At 44.8% G+C, this 27,597-nt stretch overlaps 1 long non-coding RNA gene across 1 annotated transcript; it reads right to left on the bottom strand.

The window, feature by feature from the left end:
• Window positions 1-27,597, bottom strand: LOC143781088 (uncharacterized). The gene is made up of 3 exons (XR_013216544.1): window positions 27,545-27,597; window positions 510-562; window positions 1-12 (listed from the first exon to the last, which is right to left on the bottom strand). It is a non-coding gene; the product is annotated as an uncharacterized LOC143781088 (long non-coding RNA).

Genomic DNA, 27,597 nt, shown 5'->3' with positions numbered 1-27,597 from the left:
CGAAATAGAAATCTGCAATGAAATTATATTTATTGAAAAATGTTAGTTTAATCACTGGATAATTATTTAAATTTTTTATGGAGAAAGTTAACATTCCATTTCTCTCTTCACATAATATGTGAAATAAGATGACTTGATGACTTATTGCATTGGAAATTGTTCAGTTAATGCGTGATGTCTGGGGAAAAACGAAGCAAAGAGGGAAATTGGCAACCTTAACCCCTTAATGTCCGCCAATACGCCTTTTAATGGTGGCAGTTAAGGGTACATATTCCTCAGCGCTGCTTTTTAACGGCGCTGAGAAATAAAGGTATAGCATCTGCCAGGGTCAGAAAATCAGAAAAGAACATGATTTTGGTCGGTTTTAAAGTCACCAATCTTATGATCGCCGTTCTTCACCAAATAACGACGATGGAAAAAAAAAAAAATCTGATTTTCAATTAATTTTTCTCTCTATGATCTAGCATACTAGAGGAGAGAGAAATGGGGTCCCCTGAGGCCCCCGGTACCTCTGCCTTCCCTGGACCCTCCAGCATCATCCCCGGCCCTTGGTATCTTCTTCCTGGAAGAAAACAATAATAATAATCTTTATTTATATAGCACCAACATATTCCGCAGCACTTTACAATTAAGCGGGGACATATACAGACAAATTCAATACAAGTTAAGACAATTTAAACAGTGACATTAGGAGTGAGGTCCCTGCTCACAAGCTTACAATCTACAAGGAAATGGGGGGAACACAATAGGTGAAAAGTGCTTGTTATTTCAGGTCTGGCAATTATAATAGGGATTTTCATATAAAGCTGCATGATCCGGTCATCAGCCCGTGTGTTTAAGTGCAATAGTCAAGTATCAAGTGCAGCTATCATGAGCATGGAGGGTGTGGAGACAGATGAATAGTAGGGTGCAGATTTAGAATAATATTTGGAAGGAGGGAAGAGGGCAAAGTTAGTTTACTGAGTAGTTGATATGGTAGGCTTCTTTGAAGAGATGGGTTTTTAGAGCACGCTTGAATAGGTCGGGGCTAGGTATCAGTCTGATTATCTGGGGAAGTGCATTCCAGAGAGCTGGCGCAGCATGAGAGAAGTCTTGTAGACGGAGGTGTGAGGTTCAGATTACGGGGGATGCTAGCCTTAGGTCACTTGTAGAACGGAGGGCATGTGTAGGGCGATAGACAGTGGGCGCATGTGCAGTGCTTCTAATGAAATCTGCAGGTCGGTACCCAGCAACAATAGGAGAAGTTTCCTATTGGTTCATTTTGATCACTGTGATAGGCCATATCACAGTGATCAAAATAAAAAAAAAGTAAATCAAAATGTATTTTTTTTCCATTCTTTGCAGTTAGGGCTAAGGTTGGGGTTAGGGTTAGAGCTTGGATTAGAGCTAAGGTTAGGGTTGGGGTTGGGCTAGTGTTACGGTTGGGGCAGCGTTAGGGTTGGGGCTACGGTTCGGGTTGTGTTGGGGTTACAGTTGTGGTGTTGGGGTTAGGTTTGTGATGTTGAGGTTAGGGTTGGGTTAGGGTTAGGGTTGTGATTGGGTTAGGGTTGGGTTGTGTTGGGGTTACGGTTGTGTTGGGGTTTCTGTTAAATAAAAATAAAATTGCAAAATTTTCAAAATGTTTGCCAAATTTCCGGTTTTTCATAAATAAACGCAAGTCATATCGAATAAATTTTACCACTAACATGAAGTACAATATGTCACGAAAAAACAGTCTCAGAATCAGTGGAATCCATTGAAGCATTCCAGAGCTTAAAGCTCATAAAGTGACAGTGTTCAGAATTGTAAAAATTGACTTGGTCATTAAGGTCAAAATTGGCTCTGCCACTAAGGGGTTAATTTCTAGGTAGCTGACCTGACATACCTACTATTGCATCCTGTGGTAGCAGTTTTCAGATCAGTATTGCTGCAGATCAGAGTCTTCTTCAATAAACATTTTCATATTTTTGCTATAAGTAGAGTAGTGCACGTGGCAGTGTTAGTTACATTCAATTTTCTTGTAGAAACAAATAATAGTAGTTAGTACATAGTAGTTTTATAAGTATGGAGTAGTGTTGAGCGATACCTTCCGATATTTGAAAGTATCGGTATCGGATTGGATTGGCCGATACCGGCAAAATATCGGATCTCGCCGATACCGATACCCGATACCAATACAAGTCAATGGGACACAAATATCGGAAGGTATCCTGGATGGTTCCCAGGGTCTGAAGGAGAGGAAACTCTACTTCAGGCCCTGGGATCCATATTCATGTAAAAAATAAAGAATAAAAATAAAAAATATGGATATACTCACCCTCGGATGGCCCCTGGCTGTCACCACTGCAAGCGTCTGCCTCCGTTCCTAAGAATGTAGAGTGAAGGACCTTCGATGACGTCGCGGCTTGTGATTGGTCTCGTGACCGCTCATGTGACCGCTCACGCGACCGCTCACGCGACCGCTCACGCGACCAATCTGTTATGATCTGGTGGCCTAGGAGCAGCATGGACGAGCTCTGGAGTAGGTGGCCTCTATACTGACCGCAGACCCTGAACTTAACACCGCAACTAGAAGTAGCCGTGGGATGTTCCTGTCACTCCCTAGACACCTCGTCACAGCCGGAGGACTAATTACCCCTAAAGAAAGAAACAGGAAAATTATCTTGCCTCAGAGAAAATCCCCAAAGGAAAGACAGCCCCCCACAAATATTGACTGTGAGAGGAGAGGGAAATTATAAACGCAGACTGAAAACAGAATTTAGCAAAGGAGGCCACGCTACCTAGAAAGAAAAGACAGGACCGAGTACTGTGCGGTCAGTATTAAAATACTACAAAAATCCACCACAGAGAATACAAAAATCTCCACACCTAACTAAAGGCATGGAGGGTAACTCTGGGACTCCAGAGCTTCCAGCTTGGCTGAATAAATCCTTACACAGACAAAGCTGGACAAGAAAAAACATAGCAATTCACTGAACTATAAAGTCCACCGCATGTGGACTGCAAAAACAAAGCCAGGACTTATCTTTGATGATTTGGACAATCCAGCAGGAGAAACCAAGCAGAGATGTGAATCCTCCAGAAAACAATGGACAACTGGCACTCACTAAAGGGTGAAGCCAGACTAAATAGCCCCGTCCAAAGTGGAAGCACCTGATGACTGCTGTGAAGGACAAACAGCAGCACTACCACTTATAACCACTGGAGGGAGCCCAAGAGCAGAACCCATAACAGAATTCACAACAGTACCCCCCCTTGAGGAGGGGTCACCGAACCCTCACCAGAGCCCCCAGGCCGACCTGGACGAGCCAAATGGAATGCACGAACCAAATCGTCAGCATGAACATCGGAGGCAACAACCCAAGAATTATCTTCCTGGCCATAACCCTTCCACTTGACAAGATACTTAAGCCTCCATCTTGAAAAACAAGAATCCTAGATCTTCTCCACAACATACTCCAACTCCCCATCAATCAACACCGGGGCAGGAGGATCAACAGAGGGAACCACGGGCACCACATATTTCCGCAACAAAGATCTATGAAAAACATTATGGATGGAAAAAGAGGCTGGAAGGGCCAAACGAAAAGACACTGGATTGATAATCTCAGAAATCCTATAAGGACCAATAAACCGAGGCTTGAACTTCAGGGAAGAAACCTTCATAGGAACATGACGAGAAGACAACCAGACCAAATCCCCAACCCGAAGCCGGGAACCCACACGCCGACGACGGTTGGCAAAACGCTGAGCCTCCTCCTGAGACAACACCAAATTGTCCACAACATGAGCCCAAATCTGCTGCAACCTGTCAACCACAGAGTCCACCCCAGGACAATTAGAAGACTCAACCTGCCCTGAAGAAAAACGAGGATGAAACCCAGAATTACAAAAGAATGGTGAAACCAAGGTAGCAGAACTAGCCCAATTATTAAGGGCAAACTCGGCCAATGGCAAGAAAGCCACCCAATCATCCTGATTGGCAGACACAAAGCATCTCAAATAAGTTTCCAAAGTCTGGTTAGTTCGCTCGGTTTGGCCCTTTGTCTGAGGATGAAATGCGGAAGAAAAAGACAAATCAATGCCCAGCTTAGCACAAAAGGACCGCCAAAACCTAGAAACAAACTGGGAACCTCTATCGGACACAATATTCTCCGGAATGCCATGCAAACGAACCACATGCTGAAAAAACAACGGAACCAACTCAGAAGAGGAAGGCAATTTAGGCAAAGGTACCAAATGAACCATCTTAGAAAACCGGTCACAGACCACCCAGATAACAGACATCCTCTGGGAAAAAGGAAGATCCGAAATAAAATCCATAGAAATATGCGTCCAAGGCCTCTCAGGGACCGGCAAAGGCAAAAGCAACCCACTGGCGCGGGAGCAGCAAGGTTTGGCCCACGCACAAGTCCCACAGGACTGCACAAAAGAACGCACATCCCGTGACAAAGAAGGCCACCAAAAGACCTACTAACCAAATCTCTGGTACCAAAAATCCCAGGATGGCCAGACAACACAGAACAGTGAACCTCAGAAATCACTTTACTAGTCCATCTGTCAAACAAACTGTTTCCCCGCTGGACAGCGTTCAGGTTTATCAACCTGAAACTCCTGAAGAACCTGTCGCAAATCAGGGGAGATGGCAGAAAGAATCACCCCCTCCTTCAGAATACCAACCGGCTCAAGAATCCCAGGGGAATCAGGCAAAAAACACCTAGAGAGGGCATCAGCCTTAACATTCTTAGAACCCGGAAGATACGAGACAACAAAATCAAAACGGGAGAAAAACAGGGACCATCGGGCCTGTCTAGGATTCAGCCATTTGGCAGACTCGAGGTAAATCAGATTCTTATGATCGGTCAAGACCACAATACGGTGCTTGACCCCCTCAAGCCAATGTCACCACTCCTCAAATGCCCACTTCATAGCCAACAACTCACGATTGCCGACATCATAATTGCGTTCCGCAGGCGAAAACTTTCGAGAAAAGAAGGCACACGGTTTCATCAAGGAACCATCAGAATTCCTCTGAGACAAAACGGCCCCTGCCCCAATCTCACAAGCGTCAACCTCAGCCTGAAAAGGAAGAGAAACATCCGGCTGACGCAACACAGGGGCAGAAGTAAATTGGCACTTAAGCTCCTGAAAGGCAGAAACAGCCTCAGAGGACCAATTCGCTACATCAGCGCCCTTCCTCGTCAAATCGGTCAGGGGTTTAACCACACTGGAGAAGTTGGCAATGATACGGTGCTAAAAATTAGCAAAGCCCAAAAATTTCTGAAGGCTCTTCACGGATGTGGGCTGGATCCAATCATGAATGGCCTGAACCTTAACCGGATCCATTTCTATAGATGATGGAGAAAAAAATGAAGCCCAAAAAAGAAACCTTCTGTAATCCAAAGAGGCAATTAGACCCCTTCACAAACAAGGCATTATCACGAAGGACCTGAAATACCATCCTGGCTTGTTTCACATGAGACTCCCAATCATCTGAAAAAATCAAAATATCATCCAAATATACAATGATGAATTTATCAAGATAATTCCGAAAAATATCATGCATGAAGGACTGAAACACAAATGGGGCATTAGAGAGTCCGAATGGCATCACAAGATATTCAAAATGGCCCTCGGGCATATTAAACGCAGTTTTCCATTCGTCACCCTGCTTAATACGAACAAGATTATATGCCCTGTTGTGGATTCTGTTTGCGGGCTCCCTCTGGTGGTTGCTGCTGGTACTGGGTGACTTTGGTGGGTTGCGGCCTTTGGTTTCCATCTGTCCATCAGAGGCTGGGTGTTTCCTATTTTACCTGGCCTCTCTGTGATTTCCCTTGCCGGCTATCAATGTGTTCAGATGTGCTCTGTTTGGTTCCTGCCTACCTGCTCCCAGATCTTTCAGGATAAGCTAAGTGCTGATTTTCAGTTGTTTGGTTTTTTGTCCAGCTTGCTTAGAATGTCTCTTTGTTAGCTGGTTGCTCTAGTGGACTGAGGTTCTCCCCATGTGCCATGAGTTGGCACATGGGTTCTTGTAATCTCAGGATGGTTTTTTTGATTAGGGTTTTTTGCTGACCGCTCAGTCCCCTTTTGTGTCATTCTGCTTTCTAGTTTTCAGCGGGCCTCTATTTGCTAAAGCTATATACATCATCTCTATGTATGTGCCTTCCTCTCATTTCACCGTCAATACATGTGGGGGGCAACTATATCTTTGGGGTTAATTCCTCTGGAGGCAAGTGAGGTCTTTGTTTTCTCTGCAGTACTAGTTAGCTCTTAGGCTGGTGCGTGGCGTCTAGAACCAACGTAGGCACGCTCCCTGGCTATCTCTAGTTGCGTTTGTCAGGCGTAGGGCAGCGGTCAGCCCAGGTTCCATCACCCTAGAGCTCGTCCGATATTTATACTTTGCTTATCCTGTGCTATCCCTAGCCATTGGGGATTCATGACAGTATAGCCGGCCCACAAAGTGTTAATTGTTTGGGCTGAAGCAGGAGGAAAAGAAGTGTTCAAGGAAAATTTTTTTTTTTTTTTCCTTCAGAGTTTTGCTGCTTAGCCCTTAATTGCTGTCTAGCTGCTTCTTACCTCCTCTTAACCCTTGAATGGCTCTGATCTTAGCTGTTTATCATGGATGTCCAGAGTTTGGCTTCCAGCCTGAGTAATCTCGCGGCTAAGGTTCAAAACATACAGGATTTCGTTGTTCACACTCCCATGTCTGAACCTAGAATTCCTATTCCAGAGTTTTTTTCTGGAGATAGATCTACCTTCCTGAATTTCAGGAACAATTGTAAATTGTTTCTCTCTTTGAAATCTCGCTCCTCTGGAGACCCTGCTCAACAGGTCAAGATTGTTATATCGTTCCTACGGGGCGACCCTCAGAATTGGGCATTTGCATTGGCACCAGGGGATCCTGCATTGCTCAGTGTGGATGCGTTTTTTCTGGCATTGGGATTGCTCTATGAGGAACCTAACCTAGAGATTCAGGCTGAAAAGGCTTTATTGGCCCTCTCTCAGGGGCATGATGAAGCGGAAATATATTGTCAGAAATTTCGGAAATGGTCGGTGCTTACTCAGTGGAATGAGTGCGCCCTGGCTGCAAACTTCAGAAATGGTCTTTCTGAGGCCATTAAGGATATTATGGTGGGGTTCCCTGCGACTACAGGTCTGAATGAGTCTATGGCTATGGCCATTCAGATTGATCGGCGTTTACGGGAGCGCAAACCCGTGCACCAGTTGGCGGTGTCTTCTGAACAGGCACCTGAGACTATGCAATGTGATAGAATTCAGTCCAGAAGTGAACGGCAAAATTATAGGCGGAAAAATGGTTTGTGTTTTTATTGTGGTGATTCAGCTCATGTTATATCAGCATGCTCTAAACGCACAAAAAGGGTTGATAAATCTTTTGCCATTGATACTCTGCAGTCTAAGTTCATTTTGTCTGTGACTCTGATTTTTTCACTGTCTTCCATTTCCGTCGATGCCTATGTGGATTCAGGCGCTGCCCTGAGTCTTATGGATTGGTCATTTGCTAAACGCTGCGGTTTTAGTCTAGAGCCTCTGGAAGTTCCTATTCCTCTGAAAGGAATTGATTCTACACCATTGGCTATGAATAAACCGCAGTATTGGACACAAGTGACCATGCGCATGACTCCCGTTCATCAGGAGGTGATTCGCTTCCTTGTACTGTATAATTTACATGATGTACTAGTGGTCTGCCATGGTTACAAACTCATAATCCTGTCCTGGACTGGAAAACAATGTCTGTGCTAAGCTGGGGATGTCACGGGGTTCATGATGATGCACCTCCGATTTCTATAGCTTCATCTACTCCTTCGGAGATCCCTGCGTTTTTGTCGGATTATAGGGATGTTTTTGAGGAGCCTAAGCTCAATTCGCGCCCTCCCCATAGAGAGTGTGACTGTGCTATAGAATTGATTCCTGGCAGTAAGTTCCCTAAGGGTCGTTTATTTAATCTGTCACTGCCAGAGCATACTGCTATGCGGAATTATATTAAGGAGTCCTTGGAAAAGGGACATATTCGTCCATCTTCGTCCCCTCTGGGAGCAGGTTTTTTTTTCGTGGCAAAAAAAGATGGTTCCCTGAGGCCTTGTATAGATTATCGCCTTCTGAATAAGATTACAGTCAAATACCAGTATCCATTGCCATTATTTACTGATTTGTTTGCTCGCATTAAGGGGGCTAGGTGGTTCACTAAATTAGATCTTCGTGGTGCGTATAATCTGGTGCGGATAAAACAGGGTGATGAGTGGAAAACCGCATTTAATACGCCTGAGGGCCATTTTGAGTATTTGGTAATGCCTTTTGGACTCTCCAATGCTCCATCAGTCTTTCAGTCCTTTATGCACAATATTTTCCGTGAATATCTGGATAAGTTTATGATTGTGTATTTGGATGATATTTTGGTGTTTTCTGATGACTGGGAGTCTCATGTTCTACAGGTCAGGAAGGTGTTTCAGGTTTTGCGGGCCAATTCTCTGTTTGTGAAGGGCTCAAAGTGTCTCTTCGGAGTCCAGAAGATTTCTTTTTTGGGGTACATTTTTTCTCCTTCTACTATTGAGATGGATCCCGTTAAGGTTCAGGCTATTTGTGACTGGACACAACCTACATCTGTTAAGAGCCTTCAGAAGTTCTTGGGGTTTGCTAACTTTTATCGTCGGTTCATTGCTAATTTTTCCAGTATTGTTAAACCTTTGACTGATTTGACTAAAAAGGGTGCTGATGTTGCTGATTGGTCTCCTGCGGCCGTGGAGGCCTTTCGGGAACTTAAGCGCCGGTTTTCTTCTGCTCCTGTGTTGTGTCAACCAGATGTTTTACTTCCTTTCCAGGTGGAGGTTGATGCTTCCGAGATTGGAGCGGGGGCGGTTTTGTCACAGAGAAGTTCTAATGGCTCGGTGATGAAGCCATGTGCTTTCTTCTCTAGAAAATTCTCGCCCGCCGAGCGCAATTATGATGTGGGTAATCGGGAGCTTTTGGCCATGAAGTGGGAATTTGAGGAGTGGCGTCATTGGCTTGAGGGTGCTAAACATCGCGTGGTGGTCTTGACTGATCACAAGAATCTCATTTACCTTGAGTCTGCCAGGCGTTTGAATCCTAGACAGGCTCGTTGGTCGTTATTTTTTTCTTGTTTCAATTTCGTGGTTTCATACCTGCCAGGTTCAAAGAATGTGAAGGCAGATGCTCTTTCCAGGAGTTTTGTGCCTGACTCTCCTGGAGACACTGGGCCTGCTGGTATCCTTAGGGATGGAGTAATATTGTCCGCCGTATCCCCAGACTTGCGACGCGCATTGCAGGAGTTTCAGGTGGATAAACCAGATCGATGTCCACCAGAAAGACTGTTTGTTCCGGATGATTGGACCAGTAGAGTCATCTCCGAGGTCCATTCTTCTGTGTTGGCTGGTCATCCTGGAATATTTGGTACAAGAGACTTGGTGGCCAGGTCTTTTTGGTGGCCTTCCTTGTCTAGGGATGTGCGTACCTTTGTGCAGTCTTGTGAAGTGTGTGCTCGAGCTAAGCCTTGCTGTTCACGGGCTAGTGGGTTGTTGTTATCCTTGCCCATCCCGAAGAGGCCTTGGACGCACATTTCCATGGATTTTATTTCTGATCTCCCGGTTTCACAGAAAATGTCCGTTATCTGGGTTGTGTGTGACCGCTTTTCTAAGATGGTTCATTTGGTGCCCTTGCCTAAGTTGCCCTCCTCCTCTGAGTTGGTTCCTTTGTTTTTTCAGAACGTGGTTCGTTTGCATGGGATTCCGGAGAATATCGTTTCTGACAGGGGATCCCAGTTTGTGTCTAGATTTTGGCGGACGTTTTGTGCCAAGATGGGCATTGATTTGTCTTTCTCGTCTGCATTCCATCCTCAGACGAATGGCCAGACGGAGCGAACTAATCAGACCTTGGAAACTTATTTGAGGTGTTTTGTTTCTGCTGATCAGGATGACTGGGTTGCTTTTTTGCCACTGGCCGAATTTGCTCTTAATAATCGGGCTAGTTCGGCCACGTTGGTCTCTCCTTTTTTTTGTAATTCGGGGTTTCATCCTCGTTTTTCCTCTGGTCAGGTGGAGTCTTCGGATTGTCCTGGAGTGGACGTGGTGGTGGACAGGCTACATCACATTTGGAATCAGGTGGTGGACAATTTGAAGTTATCTCAGGAGAAGACTCAGCAGTTTGCTAATCGCCATCGCCGCGTGGGTCCCCGACTTCTTGTTGGGGACTTGGTGTGGTTGTCTTCTCGTTTTGTCCCTATGAAGGTCTCTTCTCCTAAGTTCAAGCCTCGGTTCATCGGTCCTTATAGGATCTCTGAGATTCTTAACCCTGTATCTTTCCGTTTGGATCTCCCAGCATCGTTCGCTATTCATGATGTGTTCCATCGGTCATTGTTGCGGAGGTATGAGGTGCCTGTTGTTCCTTCGGTCGAGCCTCCTGCTCCGGTGCTGGTGGAGGGAGAATTGGAGTATGTTGTTGAAAAGATCTTGGATTCTCGTGTTTCCAGACGCAAACTCCAGTATTTGGTTAAGTGGAAGGGTTATGGTCAGGAGGACAATTCCTGGGTGGTCGCCTCCAATGTTCATGCGACTGATTTGGTCCGCGCCTTCCATAGAGCTCACCCTGATCGCCCTGGGGGTTCTCGTGAGGGTTCGGTGACCCCTCCTCAAGGGGGGGGTACTGTTGTGGATTCTGTTTGCGGGCTCCCTCTGGTGGTTGCTGCTGGTACTGGGTGACTTTGGTGGGTTGCGGCCTTTGGTTTCCATCTGTCCATCAGAGGCTGGGTGTTTCCTATTTTACCTGGCCTCTCTGTCATTTCCCTTGCCGGCTATCAATGTGTTCAGATGTGCTCTGTTTGGTTCCTGCCTACCTGCTCCCAGATCTTTCAGGATAAGCTAAGTGCTGATTTTCAGTTGTTTGGTTTTTTGTCCAGCTTGCTTAGAATGTCTCTTTGTTAGCTGGTTGCTCTAGTGGACTGAGGTTCTCCCCATGTGCCATGAGTTGGCACATGGGTTCTTGTAATCTCAGGATGGTTTTTTTGATTAGGGTTTTTTGCTGACCGCTCAGTCCCCTTTTGTGTCATTCTGCTTTCTAGTTTTCAGCGGGCCTCTATTTGCTAAAGCTATATACATCATCTCTATGTATGTGCCTTCCTCTCATTTCACCGTCAATACATGTGGGGGGCAACTATATCTTTGGGGTTAATTCCTCTGGAGGCAAGTGAGGTCTTTGTTTTCTCTGCAGTACTAGTTAGCTCTTAGGCTGGTGCGTGGCGTCTAGAACCAACGTAGGCACGCTCCCTGGCTATCTCTAGTTGCGTTTGTCAGGCGTAGGGCAGCGGTCAGCCCAGGTTCCATCACCCTAGAGCTCGTCCGATATTTATACTTTGCTTATCCTGTGCTATCCCTAGCCATTGGGGATTCATGACAATGCCCCTCGAAGGTCAATCTTAGTAAACCAACTAGCCCCCTTAATCCTGGCAAACAAATCAGAAAGCAAAGGCAAAGGGTATTGGAATTTGACCGTGATCTTATTCAAGAGGCGATAATCAATACAGGGTCTCAAGGAGCCATCCTTCTTGGCAACAAAAAAAAAACCTGCTCCCAATGGAGAAGAAGGCCAAATATGCCCGTTCTCCAAAGACTCCTTTACATAGCTCCGCATGGTGGCATGTTCAGGCACAGACAGGTTGAAAAGTCGGCCCTTAGGAAACTTACAGCCTGGAATCAAGTCAATAGCACAATCACAGTCCCTATGCGGTGGAAGGGAACTGGACTTGGGCTCATCGAAAACATCCTGGAAATCTGAAAGAAACTCAGGAATTTCAGAAGAGGGGGAGGAGGAAATTGACATCAGAGGAACGTCATCATGAACCCCCTGACAACCCCAACTAGTCACAGACATAGATTTCCAATCCAACACCAGATTATGTACCTGTAACCATGGAAACCCCAGCACAATGGCATCATGCAAATTATGCAACACCAGGAAATGACAATCTTCCTGATGGGCTGGCGCCATGCACATGGTTAACTGTGTCCAAAACTGAGGTTTATTTTTAGCCAATGGTGTAGCATCAATACCCCTCAAAGGGATAGGACTCCGCAAAGGCTGTAAGGGAAAACCACAACGTCTGGCAAATTCTAAGTCCATCAAATTTAAAGCGGCGCCTGAATCCACAAATGCCATGACAGAGAATGACGATAATGAGCAGATCAGGGTCACAGATAACAGAAATTTAGGTTGTACAGTACTGATGGTAACGGAATTAGCAATTCTCTTGGCACGCTTACGGCAATCAGAAATAACATGAGCAGAATCGCCGCAGTAAAAGCACAACCTATTCTGATGTCTGAATCCTTGGCGTTCAGCTCTAGACACAATCCTATCACACTGCATAGGCTCAGGACTCCGCTCGGAAGACAACGCCATAGTGTGCACAACTCTGCGCTCACGCAAGCTCCGATCAATTTGAATGGCCAGAGACATAGAATCACTCAGACCTGCAGGCGTGGGGAACCCCACCATAACATCTTTAACAGATTCAGAAAGACCCTTTCTGAAAATAGCTGCCAAAGCATCCTCATTCCACTTAGTAAGCACAGACCATTTTCTAAATTTCTGGCAATATGATTCTGCCGCTTCTTGACCCTGACACAGGGCCAACAAGGTTTTCTCAGCATGATCCACAGAATTAGGTTCATCATACAATAACCCAAGCGCCTGAAAAAAGGTGTCTACATTAAGCAATGCCGGATTCCCAGATTCCAGGGAAAATGCCCAATCCTGCGGGTCGCCACGCAACAGAGAAATGACAATTTTTACCTGCTGGATGGGATCACCAGAGGAACGGGGCTTCAGAGCAAAAAACAGTTTACAGTTATTTTTAAAGCTCAAAAATTTGGACCTGTCCCCAAAAAACAGATCAGGGGTAGGAATTCTAGGCTCTAAAACAGGAGTCTGCACGATATAATCAGAAATACCCTGTACTCTAGCAGCAAGATGATCCACCCGGGAAGCAAGTCCCTGAACATCCATGTCAGCGCCTAACTCCTGAGCCACCCAGAGGTGAAGAGGGAAAAAAAAACACAACAGAGTACAGAAAAAAAAATGGCTCAGCACTTTCTTTCCCTTCTTTTGAGATGCGGTTAACTCATTGTTGGCCAGTTGTACTGTTATAATCTGGTGGCCTAGGAGCAGCATGGACGAGCTCTGGAGTAGGTGGCCTCTATACTGACCGCAGACCCTGAACTTAACACCGCAACTAGAAGTAGCCGTGGGATGTTCCTGTCACTCCCTAGACACCTCGTAACAGCCAGAGGACTAATTACTAGTGTTGAGCGATACCGTCCGATACTTGAAAGTATCGGTATCGGAAAGTATCGGCCGATACCGGCAAAGTATCGGATCTAATCCGATACCGATACCCGATACCAATACAAGTCAATGGGACACCAAGTATCGGATGGTATCCTGTATGGTTCCCAGGGTCTGAAGGAGAGGAAACTCTCCTTCAGGCCCTGGGATCCATATCAATGTGTAAAAGAAAGAATTAAAATAAAAAATAGGGATATACTCACCCTCCGACGCAGCCTGGACTTTACCGCCGTAACCGGGAGCCATTGTACCTAAGAATGCGCGCTTGAAGGGCCTTAGATGAGGTCACTGCGCTCTGATTGGTCCGTAGCGGTCGCGTGACCGCTACGCGACCAATCACAAAGCAGTGACGTCACCTAAGGTCTTTCAAGCGCTTGAAATACCTTAGAAGACGTCCGCAGCTTCTGATTGGTCACGTAGCGGTCGCGTGACCGCTACGTGACCAATCACAAAGCAGTGACGTCTTCTAGGGTATTTCAAGTGCTTGAAAGACCTTAGGTGATGTCACTGCTTTGTGATTGGTCACGTAGCGGTCACGCGACCGCTACGGACCAATCAGAACGCAGTGACCTCATCTAAGGCCCTTCAAGCGCGCATTCTTAGGTACAACGGCTCCCGGTTACGGCGGTAAAGTCCAGGAGCCGCCGGAGAGGTGAGTATATCCCTATTTTTTATTTTAATTCTTTATTTTACACATTGATATTAATCCCGATACAGATTCCCGATACCACAAAAGTATCGGATCTCGGTATCGGAATTCCGATACCCGCAAGTATCGGCCGATACCCGATACTTGCGGTATCGGAATGCTCAACACTACTAATTACCCCTAAAGAAAGAAACAGGAAAACTATCTTGCCTCAGAGAAAATCCCCAAAGGAAAGACAGCTCCCCACAAATATTGACTGTGAGAGGAGAGGGAAATTACAAACGCAGACTGAAAACAGAATTTAGCAAAGGAGGCCACGCTACCTAGAAAGAAAAGACAGGACCGAGTACTGTGCGGTCAGTATTAAAATACTACAAAAATCCACCACAGAGAATACAAAAATCTCCACACCTAACTAAAGGCATGGAGGGTAACTCTACGACTCCAGAGCTTCCAGCTTGGCTGAATAAATCCTTACACAGACAAAGCTGGACAAGAAAAAACATAGCAATTCACTGAACTATAAAGTCCACCGCATGTGGACTGCAAAAACAAAGCCAGGACTTATCTTTGATGATTTGGACAATCCAGCAGGAGAAACCAAGCAGAGATGTGAATCCTCCAGAAATCAATGGACAACTGGCACTCACTAAAGGGTGAAGCCAGACTAAATAGCCCCGTCCAAAGTGGAAGCACCTGATGACTGCTGTGAAGGACAAACAGCAGCACTACCACTTATAACCACCAGAGGGAGCCCAAGAGCAGAACCCATAACAGAATTCACAACACAATCACAAGCCGCGACGTCATCGCAGGTCCTACACTCACTGCATTCTTAGGAACGGAGGCTGCCGGTTACACCGCTAAGGTCCAGAGTCCGCCGGAGGGGTGAGTATATCCATATTTTTTATTTTTATTCTTTATTTTTTACATGAATATGGATCCCAGGGCCTGAAGGAGAGTCTCCTCTCCTCCAGACCCTGGGAACCACACACTGGGAACTTCCGATTCCGATTTCCGATATCACAAAAATATCGGAACTCGGTATCAGAATTCCGATACAGCGAATATCGGCCGATACCTGATATTTGCAGTATCGGAATGCTCAACACTAGTAGGGAGGTAACGCATTAGGGGAGCGGACATTGCAGCATTAGTGATGTCTCTTTTTCATTTGCAGAAAAATAATAGTGCCATGTAGTTTCATAGGTAGCTAGTATTGAGTGATACCTTCCGATATGCAAAGGTATCGGTATCAGATTGGATCGGCCGATATCCAAAAAATATCGGATATCACCAATACCGATACCCGATACCAATGCATATCAATGGGACACAAAATATCGGAATGGTTCCCAGGGTCTGAAGGAGAGGAAACTCTCCTTCAGGCCCTGGGATCCATATTCATGTATAAAATAAAGAATAAAAATAAAAAATATTGATATACTCACACCTCAGACGGCCCCGGCTCTCACCGGTCCAAGCATCTGCCTCCGTTCCTAAGAATGCAGGGAGTGAAGGACCTTCGATGACGTCGCGGCTTGTGATTGGTCGCTTGACCGCTCATGTGATCGCTCACGCGACCAATCACAAGCCGCGACGTCATCGAAGGTCCTTCACTCCCTGCATTCTTAGGAACGGAGGCACCGCTAAGAGCCAGGGTCCGCCGGAGGGGTGAGTATATCAATATTTTTTATTTTTATTATTTATTTTTTACATGAATATGGATCCCAGGGCCTGAAGGAGAGTCTCCTCTCCTCCAGACCCTGGGAACCATACGCACCGCACACTTCCGATTCCGATTTCCGATATCTCAAAAATATCGGAACTCGGTATCGGAATTCCAATACAGCAAATATCGGCCGATACCCGATATTTGCAGTATCGGAATGCTCAACACTATAGGTAGCCCATTTTAAGAGCAGACGTTGCAGTGTTAGTGACAGCCATCAATCTTTTGCAGAAAAAAAAGAATAGATAGTGTCAAGTAATATCTTAGCTTGTGCATTAAGGGAATGGACGTCATGGGCAGCTCAATAATCCAATTTGATACTACAGGCCTCACTGAAATTGACTTTGCCAAAGTCTTCTTCAGTGAAGATAAAAAAATCTTATGGTGGCCCTGACAAATTTATATGTACATAAATTTTTCACCCAAAATCGAAAGTCCTGATATGCCAGATGGACCCCTGTAAATGTAGCAGAAATTATGACATTTTGGAACATTGTGCTGCACATGGGCAGATTGAAAAAAACAGAACTTTGGCAATACTAGAGTACTGACATACGCTACAAAGTGTCTCATCAAAGAGGAAAATGACTATACTCTAGTGCCACGTATAGGAATTAGTAATCCTAGTCAATATCAACTCTCTAACGAGCCTTGTCACATGACTTAGGATAAAAGCCAGAACCAAACATCTCAATTTGCAGACACTACACTGTGTGCAGAATTATTAGGCAAGTTGTATTTTGATCACATGATACTTTTTATACGTGTTGTACTACTCCAAGATGTTCAGGCTTGAGAGCCAACTACCAATTAAGTAAATCAGGTGATACGCACCTCTGTAATGAGGAGGGGTGTTGTCTAATTACATCAAAATCCTATATAAGGTGTTAAGGTGTGCTTAATTATTAGACAACTTTCTTTTCTCTGGCAAAATGGGTCAGAAGAGAGATTTGACGGGCTCTGAAAAGTCCAAAATTGTGAGATGCCTTGCAGAGGGATGCAGCAGTGTTGAAATTGCCAAACTTTTGAAGCGTGATCACCGAACAATCAAGCGTTTCATGGCAAATAGCCGACAGGCTCACAAGAAGCGTGTTGGGCAAAAAAGGCGCCAATAACTGCCCATGAATTGAGGAAAATCAGGCGTGAATCTGCCAAGATGCCATTTGCCACCAGTTGGGCTATATTTCAGAGATGCAACGTTACTGGAGTATCAAAAAGCACAAAGTGTGCGATACTCAGGGACATGGCCAATGTAAGAAAGGCTGAAAAATGACCACCTTTGAACAAGAAACATAAGATAAAACGTCAAGACTGGGCCAAGAAATATCTTAAGACTGACTTTTCATAGGTTTTATGGACTGATGAAATGAGAGTGACTTGATGGGCCAGAGGCTGGATCAGTAAAGGGCAGAGAGCTCCACTCCGACTCAGACGCCAGCAAGGTGGAGGTGGGGTACTGGTATGGGCTGGTATCATCAAAGATGAAATTATGGGACCTTTTCGGGTTGAGGATGGAGTGAAGCTCAACTCCCAGACCTACTGCCAGTTTCTGGAAGACAACTTCTTCAAGCAGTGGTACAGGAAGAAGTTGGTATCGTTCAAGAAAAACATGATTTTCATGCAGGACAATGTTCCTTACATGCCTCCAACTTCTCCACAGCGTGGCTGGCCAGTAAAGGTCTCAAAGAGGAAAAAATAATGACATGGCCCCCTTGTTCACCTGATCTGAACCCTATAGAGAACATGTGGTCCCTCATAAAATGTGAGATCTACAGGGAGGGAAAACAGTACACCTCTCGGAACAGTGTCTGGGAGGCTGTGGTGGCTGCTGCACGCAATGTTGATCGTAAACAGATCAAGCAGCTGACAGAATCTATGGATGGAAGGCTGTTGAGTGTCATCATAAAGAAAGGTGGCTATATTGGTCACTAATTTTAGGGGGTTTTGTTTTTGCATGTCAGAAATGTTTATTCCTAAATTTTGTGCAGTTATATTGATTTACCTGGTGAAAATAAACAAGTGAGATGGGAATAAAAAATTTTTTATTAAGTTGCCTAATAATTCTGCACAGTAATAGTTACCTGCACAAACAGATATCCTCCTAAGATAGCCAAATCTAAAAAAAACCCCACTGCAACTTCCAAAAATATTAAGCTTTGATATTTATGAGGCTTTTGGGTTGATTGAGAATATAGTTGTTGATCAGTAATAAAAATAATCCTCTAAAATACAACTTGCCTAATAATTCAACACAAAGTGTATGTTTTGGGTTACTGTCCCTCATCAGTATATATACTCTACAGCACTCCAGTATTCCGTATGACCATGACAAGTACACAATTTAAAGCAATCCAAAAATTTTATCATTATAATGTTAATGCATAGTGTTCTCCCAGAGACAATCCCAACTTTGATTGTCTATACAAAATTCGGCCAGTAGTTGAACACTTCAGCAGAAAATTTTCTGAAGCATACATACTCCAAAGGGACATTTGTATAGATGAATCTCTGGTTGACTTCATAGGGAGGCTAAAATTCAGGCAATACTTAAACAGTAAGAAGGCCAGGTACAGAACTAAACTGTACAAGTTGTGCAAGAGTACCTCAGGGTACACACAAAGATTTAGGTTTTACAAAGTTAGGACAACCAACTTGACTCCACCGAATGTCCTCCTGTCCTGGGAGTGAGTGAGAAAATTGTGTAGGAATTAGTGCACCCACTGCTGGTTATCATCACTTCTATGTAGATAACTTTTACACCAGCAGCTCACTATTTAAGACCTTTTCTGCCAGGAGTTCCATGCAAAGAAATTTGAGAGGTCTCCCTAAGCTGCTGATTGGGCAGCTGCTGAGAAAAGGTGACAACAGAGCCCAATGTAGCGACAACAAGCTGGCAGTCAAGTATAAGGATAAGTGACCTGTAGAAGCGCTTGTAACAGCGCAAAACAGCTGTCGTCATTCACCTGCTCACCTCCCATCCAACTGCACTCCCTCGGACCGAAAAGCTGCATTTATCCATGTTCTAAATAAAGAATGGGACCACAGTCGGGTGAGTGCTGCCGCATTCTTCTGTTTTCATAAGGATAAGTGGGATGTCCTTATCTTGAACACAATACACCATGACAACAGTGCCCTTGTTACTGTCTGAAATACCACAACAGAAATTCCAGAGCCAAGTTGTATCCTGGAATATCATAAGTTCATGAGGTGTGTAGATCTCTGAGATTAGGTGTTCAAACCATAAAAAGCCATGTGAAAAGCAAAAGAATGGTACAAAAAGTTGGCCTTGCATATTGTACAGATGACACTGTATACTGCTTTTATCCTGTTTCGATGTGCAGGCAATATAGGGAACTTCCTTCAGTGTGCTTCGGAAGTTATTATCAAGGCCCAATGTTTGGCATGCTCCAAGGAGAATATGAAAAGACACAGTTTACTGTTGTCAATCCTGCCCAGGGAAACCTGGCTTTTGCATTAACAATTGCTTTAAAATGTAGCATACGATTATAAATTGATAAAATGGGCTTATTTGTGTGAGGTTTCCACTGTTTAAGCACATCAGGATCTATGCAGATGCAACAATCAATTTTGTGGTCCAAAAGTCAACTGGTACTCCTTCCCTTATAAGTCCTGCCATGCACACAGAGTAGTTTTCCTCCACATATGGGGTATCAGCGTACTTAGGAGACATTGCACATCAAATTGTGTGGTCCACTTTCTTTTGATACTCTTGGGAAAATGCAAAATTTGGGGCTAAAGCAATATTTTTGTGTGAAAAAGTAAAATTTTAATTTTTGCCCTTCCACATTGCTTTAATTACTTTCAAGCACGCAAAGGGTTAATAAACTACTTGAATGTGCTTTTGATCACTTTGAGTGGTGCAGTTTTTAAAATGGGGTCACTATTGGTTATTTCCTGTCACGTCGGCCCCTTAACCCCTTAACGACCTTTGACGCATACGCTGCGTCATGAAAGTCGGTGCCAAAACGACCTATGACGCAGCGTATGCGTCATGGAATGATCGCGTCCCTGCAGATCGGGTGAAGGGGTTAACTCCTATTTTACCCGATCTGCAGGGAGAGGGGGAGTGGTGCTTCAGCCCAGGGGGGGTGGCTTCACCCCCCCGTGGCTACGATCGCTCTGATTGGCTGTTGAAAGTGAAACTGCCAATCAGAGCGATTTGTAATATTTCACCTAAAAAACTGGTGAAATATTACAATCCAGCCATGGCCGATGCTGCAATAACATCGGCCATGGCTGGAAATACTAAAGTGCCCCCCCCCACACCCACCGATCGCCCCCCCAGTGCTCCGTTAGTCCTCCGGTCCCCTCCGTCCGCCTGCCGGCTCCCCCGTCCTGCTGTCCGCTCCCTCCTTGCTCAGATCCCCCCCCCTGTGCTCCGATCACCCCCCCTGTGCTCCGATCCACCCCCCCACCACCCCTTCATACTTACCGATCCTCCCAGTGTCCGGCCGTCTCCTCCCTGGGCGCCGCCATCTTGGAAAATGGCGGGCGCATGCTCAGTGCGCCCGCCGAATCTGCCAGTCGGCAGATTCCTTACAGGTACATTTTGATCGCTGTGGTAGGTTCTATCACAGCGATCAAAATAAAAAAAATAATAAATAACCCCCCCCCCCTTTATCACCCCCATAGGGACAATAATAAAATAAAGAATTTTTTTTTTTTTTTTCCACTAGGGTTAGGGTTAGAACTAGGGTTAGAACTAGGGGTAGGGTTAGGGGTAGGGTTAGGGTTACGGGTAGGGTTAGGGGTAGGGTTATGGCATGTGCACACAGAGCGGATCGGCCGCGGATCCGCAGCGGATCGGCCGCGGATCCGCAGCGGATCCGCAGCGGATCGGCAGCGGATCGGCAGCGGATTGGCCGCGGATCCGCAGCGGATTGGCAGCGGATTGGCCGCGGATCCGCAGCGGATTGGCAGCGGACCCGCAGCGGATAGGCCGCGGATCCGCAGCGGATCGGCAGCGGATCGGCAGCGGATCGGCAGCGGATCCGCAACGGATCGGCAGCGGATCCGCAGCGGATCCGCAGCGGATCCGCAGCGGATCGGCCGCGGATCCGCAGCGGATTGGCTGCGGATCCGCAGCGGATTGGCCGCGGATCCGCAGCGGATTGGCAGCGGATTGGCCGCGGATCCGCAGCGGATTGGCCGCTGCGAATTCGAAGCAGTTTTCCATCAGGTTTACAGTACCATGTACACCTAAGGAAAACCAAATCCGCTGTGCCCATGGTGCGGAAAATTCCGTGCAGAAACGCTGCGTTGTATTTTCCGCAGCATGTCAATTCTTTGTGCGGATTCCGCAGCGTTTTACACCTGTTCCTCAATAGGAATCCGCAGGTGAAATCCGCACAAAAAAACACTGGAAATCTGCTGTAAATCCGCAGGTAAAACGCAGTGCCTTTTACCTGCAGATTTTTCAAAAATCGTGCGGAAAAATCTCACACGAATCCGCAACGTGGGCACATAGCCTTAGGGTTAGGGTTGGAATTAGAGTTAGGGTTGGAATTAGGGCTAGGGTTTGAAATAGGGTTAAGATTAGGCTTGTGGTTAGGGTTACGGATAGGGTTAGGGGTGTGTTGGGGTTACAGTTGTGGTTAAGGTTGGGATTAGGGTTACGGTTGGGATTAGGGTTAGGATTAGGGTTGGAATTAGGGTTACGGGTCTGTTGCGGTTAGGGTTGTGGTTAGGGGTGTGTTGGGGTTAGGGTTGTGATTAGGGTTATGGCTACAGTTGGGATTAGGATTAGGGGTGTGTTGGGGTTAGTGTTGAAGTTAGAATTGAGGGGTTTCCACTGTTTAGGCACATCAGGGGTCTCCAAACGCAACATGGCGCCACCATTGATTCCAGCCAATCTTGCGTTCAAAAAGTCAAATGGTGCTCCCGCCCTTCCAAGCCCCGACGTGCGCCCAAACAGTGGTTTACCCCCACATTTGGGGTACCAGCGTACTCAGGACAAACTGGGCAACAACTGTTGGGGTCCAATTTCTCCTGTTACCCTTGCAAAAATAAAAAATTACTTGCTAAAACATAATTTTTGAGGAAAGAACAATTATTTTTTATTTTCACGGCTCTGCGTTATAAACTTCTGTGAAGCACTTGGGGGTTGAAAGTGCTCACCACACATCTAGATAAGTTCCTTCGGGGGTCTAGTTTCCAAAATGGGGTCACTTGTGGGGTGTTTCTACTGTTTAGGCACATCAGGGGCTCTGCAAATGCAATGTGACGCCCGCAGACCATTCCATCAAAGTCTGCATTTCAAATGTCACTACTTCCCTTCCGAGCCCTGACGTGCACCCAAACAGTGGTTTACACCCACATATGGGGTATCAGCGTACTCACAACAAACTGGGCAACAAATATTGGGGTCCAACTTCTCCTGTTACCCTTGTGAAAATAAAAAATTGCTTGCTAAAACATCTTTTTTGAGGAAAGAAAAATGATTTTTTATTTTCACGGCTCTGCGTTGTAAACTTCTGTGAAGCACTTGGGGGTTGAACGTGCTCACCACACATCCAGATAAGTTCCTTGGGGGGTCTAGTTTCCAAAATGGGGTCACTTGTGGGGGGTTTCTACTGTTTAGGCATATCAGGGGCTCTGCAAACGTAACATGATGCCCGCAGACCATTCCATCAAAGTCTGCATTCCAAAACGTCACTACTTCCCTTCCGAGCCCCGGCATGTGCCCAAACAGTGGTTTACCCCCACATATGGGGTATCAGCGTACTCAGGAGAAACTGGACAACAACTTTTGGGGTCCAATTTCTCCTGTTACTCTTGCAAAAATAAAAAATTCTGGGCTAAAAAAATATTTTTGAGGAAAGGAAACACATTTATTATTTTCACGGCTCTGCATTATAAACTTCTGTGAAGCACTTGGGGGTTCAAAGTGCTCACCACACATCTAGATAAGTTCCCTTGGGGGTCTAGTTTCCAAAATGGAGTCACTTGTGGGGAGTTCCTACTGTTTAGGCACATCAGGGGCTCTGCAAACGCAACATGATGCCCGCAGAGCATTCCATCAAAGTCTGCATTTCAAAACGTCACTACTTCCCTTCCGAACCCCGACGTGTGCCAAAACAGTGGTTTACCCCCACATATGGGGTATCAGCGTACTCAGGAGTAACTGGACAACAACTTTTGGGGTCCAATTTCTCCTGTTACTCTTGCAAAAATAAAAAATTCTGGGCTAAAAAAATATTTTTGAGGAAAGGAAACACATTTTTTATTTTCACGGCTCTGCGTTATAAACTTCTGTGAAGCACTTGGGGGTTCAAAGTGCTCACCACACATCTAGATTAGTTCCTTGGGAGGTCTAGTTTCCAAAATGGGGTCACTTGTGCGGGAGCTCCAATGTTTAGGCACACAGGGGCTCTCCAAACGCGACATGGTGTCCGCTAATGATTGGAGCTAATTTTCCATTCAAAAAGCCAAATGGCGTGCCTTCCCTTCCGAGCCCTGCCGTGCGCCCAAACAGTGGTTTACCCCCACATATGGGGTATCATCGTACTCAGGACAAACTGGACAACAACATTTGGGATCCAATTTCTCCTATTACCCTTGGGAAAATAAAAAATTCTGGGCTAAAAATCATTTTTGAGGAAAGAAAAATTATTTTTTTTATTTTCACGGCTCTGCGTTATAAACTTCTGTGAAGCACCTGGAGGTTATAAGTGCTCACTATGCATCTAGATAAGTTCCTTGGGAGGTCTAGTTTCCAAAATGGGGTCACTTGTAGGGGAGCTCCAATGTTTAGGCACACAGGGGCTCTCCAAACGCGACATGGTGTCCGCTAACGATTGGAGCTAATTTTCCATTCAAAAAGTCAAATGGCACGCCTCCCTTTCCGAGCCTTGCCGTGCACCCAAACAGTGGTTTACCCCCACATATGAGGTATCGGCATACTCAGGAGAAATTGCCCAACAAATTTTAGGATCCATTTTGTCCTGTTGCCCATGTGAAAATGAAAGAATTGAGGCTAAAAGAAATTTTGTGTGAAAAAAAAAGTACTTTTTCATTTTTGCGGATCAATTTGTGAAGCACCTGGGGGTTTAAAGTGCTCACTATGCCTCTAAATGAGTTCCTTGGGGGGTCTAGTTTCCAAAATGGGGTCACTTGTGGAGGAGCTCCAATGTTTAGGCACACAGGGGCTTTCCAAACGCGACATGGTGTCCGCTAACGATGGAGATAATTTTTCATTCAAAAAGTCAAATGGCGCTCCTTCCCTTCCGAGCCTTACCATGTGCCCAAACAGTGGTTTACCCCCACATGTGAGGTATTGGTGTACTCAGGAGAAATTGCCCAACAAAATTTAGGATCCATTTTATCCTGTTGCCCATGAGAAAATGAAAAAATTGAGGCTAAAATAATTTTTTTGTGAAAAAAAAGTACTTTTTCATTTTTACGGATCAATTTGTGAAGCACCTGGGGGTTTAAAGTGCTCACTATGCTTCTAGATAAGTTCCTTGGGGGGTCTAGTTTCCAAAATGGGGTCACTTGTGGGGGAGCTCCAATGTTTAGGCACACGGGGGCTCTCCAAACGTGACATGGTGTGGGCTAAAGATTGGAGCCAATTTTTCATTCAAAAAGTCAAATGGCGCTCCTTCCCTTCCGAGCCCTGCCGTGCGCCCAAACAGTGGTTTACCCCCACATATGAGGTATCAGCGTACTCAGGACAAATTGGACAACAACGTCCGTGGTCCAGTTTCTCCTTTTACCGCTGGGAAAATAAAAAAATTGTTGCTAAAAGATCATTTTTGTGACTAAAAAGTTAAATGTTCATTTTTTACTTCCATGTTGCTTCTGCTGCTGTGAAACACCTGAAGGGTTAATAAACTTCTTGAATGTGGTTTTGAGCACATTGAGGGGTGCAGTTTTTAGAATGGTGTCACTTTTGGGTATTTTCAGCCATATAGAACCCTCAAAATGACTTCAAATGTGAGGTGGTCCCTAAAAAAAATGGTTTTGTAAATTTTGTTGTAAAAATAAGAAATCACTGGTCAAATTTTAACCCTTATAACTTCCTAGCAAAAAAAAAAAAATGTTTCCAAAATTGTGCTGATGTAAAGTAGACATGTGGGAAACGTTATTTATTAACTATTTTGTGTCACATAACTCTCTGGTTTAACAGAATAAAAATTCAAAATGTGAAAATTGCGAAATTTTCAAATTTTTTGCCAAATTTCTGTTTTTTTCACAAATAAACTCAGAAATTATCGACCTAAATTTACCACTAACATGAAGCCCAATATGTCACGAAAAAACAATCTCAGAATCGCTAGGATCCGTTGAAGCGTTCCTGAGTTATTACCTCATAAAGGGACACTGGTCAGAATTTCAAAAAACGGCAAGGTCATTAAGGCCAAAATAGGCTGGGTCATGAAGGGGTTAAAGCTACTTCAAAATTGTTGTAGTTTCTACAAAAATTGATTTTGTAAATTTTGTTGGAAAAAGGAGAGATGGCTGCTAAAACTTTTAATCCTTCAAACTTATTAACAAAATAAGATATGTTTAAAAATTATACTGATGTAAAGTAGACATATGGGAAATCTAATTTATTATCTGTTTTGGGTAATATATCTATCTGGTTTAAGGGCATAAAAATTAAATTTTGAAAATTGCAATTTTTAAAAAAAAATGCCAAATTTCTGATATTTTCTCAAATAAGTGCAAAAAATATCATCCTAATTTTACCACTAGCATGAAATACAATATATGTAATGAAAAAATAAACTCAGAATCATTGGGATCCATTGACATTTTGCACAGTTATAACCTTAAAAAATGCCTGGTCGGAATTGTAAAATTTGGCCTCGTCAGGAAAGTGAAACAGGTTTTAGGGTGAGGGGATTAAGTTATCATAGTAAATTTGAACTTTTAAGCAAATTTTAATAAAAAAAATAGAATCTTTTTTTCTTATTGATAATGTAATTGTTCATATTGTAGCTTATGTTGATTTGTCTTTTTGTTGTAGTATATTGATTTTGGTATATGAACATAAAAAACTTGATGTATATGCAATAGATCATTTTATGACAACACATTACTTTTGGGCTAACACTAATTTGGTGCTTACACTCGGGAGTAGAGGTGATTGTATTTTAATTTTTGAGGTTCAGGACTAGTGTTGAGCATTCCGATACTGCAAGTATCGGGTATCGGCCGATATTTGCTGTATCGGAATTTCCGATACCGAGATCCGATACTTTTGTGGTATTGGGTATCGGGTATCGCAACAACATTAATGTAATAATGTGTAAAAGAGAGAATTAAAATAAAAAATATTGCTATACTCACCTGTCCGACGCAGCCTGGACCTCAGCGAGGGAACCGGCAGCGTTGTTTGTTTAAATTTCGCGCTTTTACTTGGTTACGTGAAGTCCCGGCTTGTGATTGGTCAGGGCGGCCATGTTGCCGGGACGCGGACCAATCACAGCAAGCCGTGACGAAATTACGTCACGGCTTGCTGTGATTGGTCCGCGTCCCGGCAACATGGCCGCCATTAACCAATCACAAGCCGTGACGTCACGGGAGGCTGGACATGCGCGTATTTTAAAAAGCGCGCGTGTCCAGCCTCCAGTGACGTCCCGGCTTATGATTGGTCACGGCGCCATGTTGCCGGGACGCGGACCAATCACAGCAAGCCGTGACGAAATTACGTCACGGCTTGCTGTGATTGGTCCGCGTCCCGGCAACATGGCCGCCATTAACCAATCACAAGCCGTGACGTCACGGGAGGCTGGACATGCGCGTATTTTAAAAAGCGCGCGTGTCCAGCCTCCAGTGACGTCCCGGCTTATGATTGGTCACGGCGCCATGTTGCCGGGATGCGGACCAATCACAGCAAGCCGTGACGAAATTACGTCACGGCTTGCTGTGATTGGTCCGCGTCCCGGCAACATGGCCGCCATTAACCAATCACAAGCCGTGACGTCACAGGAGGCTGGACATGCGCATATTTTAAAAAGCGCGCGTGTCCAGCCTCCCGTGACGTCACGGCTTGTGATTGGTCCGCGTCCCGGCAACATGGCCGCCCTGACCAATCACAAGCCGGGACTTCACGTAACCAAGTAAAAGCGCAAATTTTAAACAAACAACGCTGCCGGTTCCCTCGCTGAGGTCCAGGCTGCGTCGGACAGGTGAGTATAGCAATATTTTTTATTTTAATTCTTTATTTTACACATTTTTATGGATCCCAGGGTCTGAATGAGAGTTTCCTCTCCTTCAGACCCTGGGAACCATCAGGAATACCGTCCGATACATGAGTCCCATTGACTTGTATTGGTATCGGGTATCGGTATCGGATTGGATCCGATACTTTGCCGGTATCGGCCGATACTTTACGATACCGATACTTTCAAGTATCGGACGGTATCGCTCAACACTATTCAGGACATTTTCACAAAAATTTAATTTGATGCTTATGAATTAGCTGTGAACAGCATGTAATACAAATAACCTGAAATTATATGCTTAACACTCTTAAAGGGGTGTTTCAATTTCCAAGATCAAGATTTTAAATGACTTTTTTCTATAAATAATATTGGCCTGTCTTGCTTATGCTTTCTACTTCATTTCGAGGGAAGGAAAATGTGTAATTGTAATTGAAATACAGCCATTTCTGATTGATGTAATCTCAAATATGAAAAAAAGCTGGCATTCATTTTTTTCATGATGTAACTGAATAAAAAAAACAAATTATTCAAATTTGCATGGGCCTGCAAATTTTATGAAATTTTACTGAAATTTTGTGTGCAAAATATCGATTTGATAATTTATTTTCAAGAATCAACCTGAGTATGTAGATCTGCCATATATATATGTGGGAAGGGACAGCAACAGCCTG

The sequence above is a fragment of the Ranitomeya variabilis genome, chromosome 6, assembly GCF_051348905.1.
Source record: "Ranitomeya variabilis isolate aRanVar5 chromosome 6, aRanVar5.hap1, whole genome shotgun sequence".
NCBI lineage: Eukaryota > Metazoa > Chordata > Amphibia > Anura > Dendrobatidae > Ranitomeya > Ranitomeya variabilis.
This window is presented reverse-complemented; position numbering and strand designations above follow the sequence as displayed.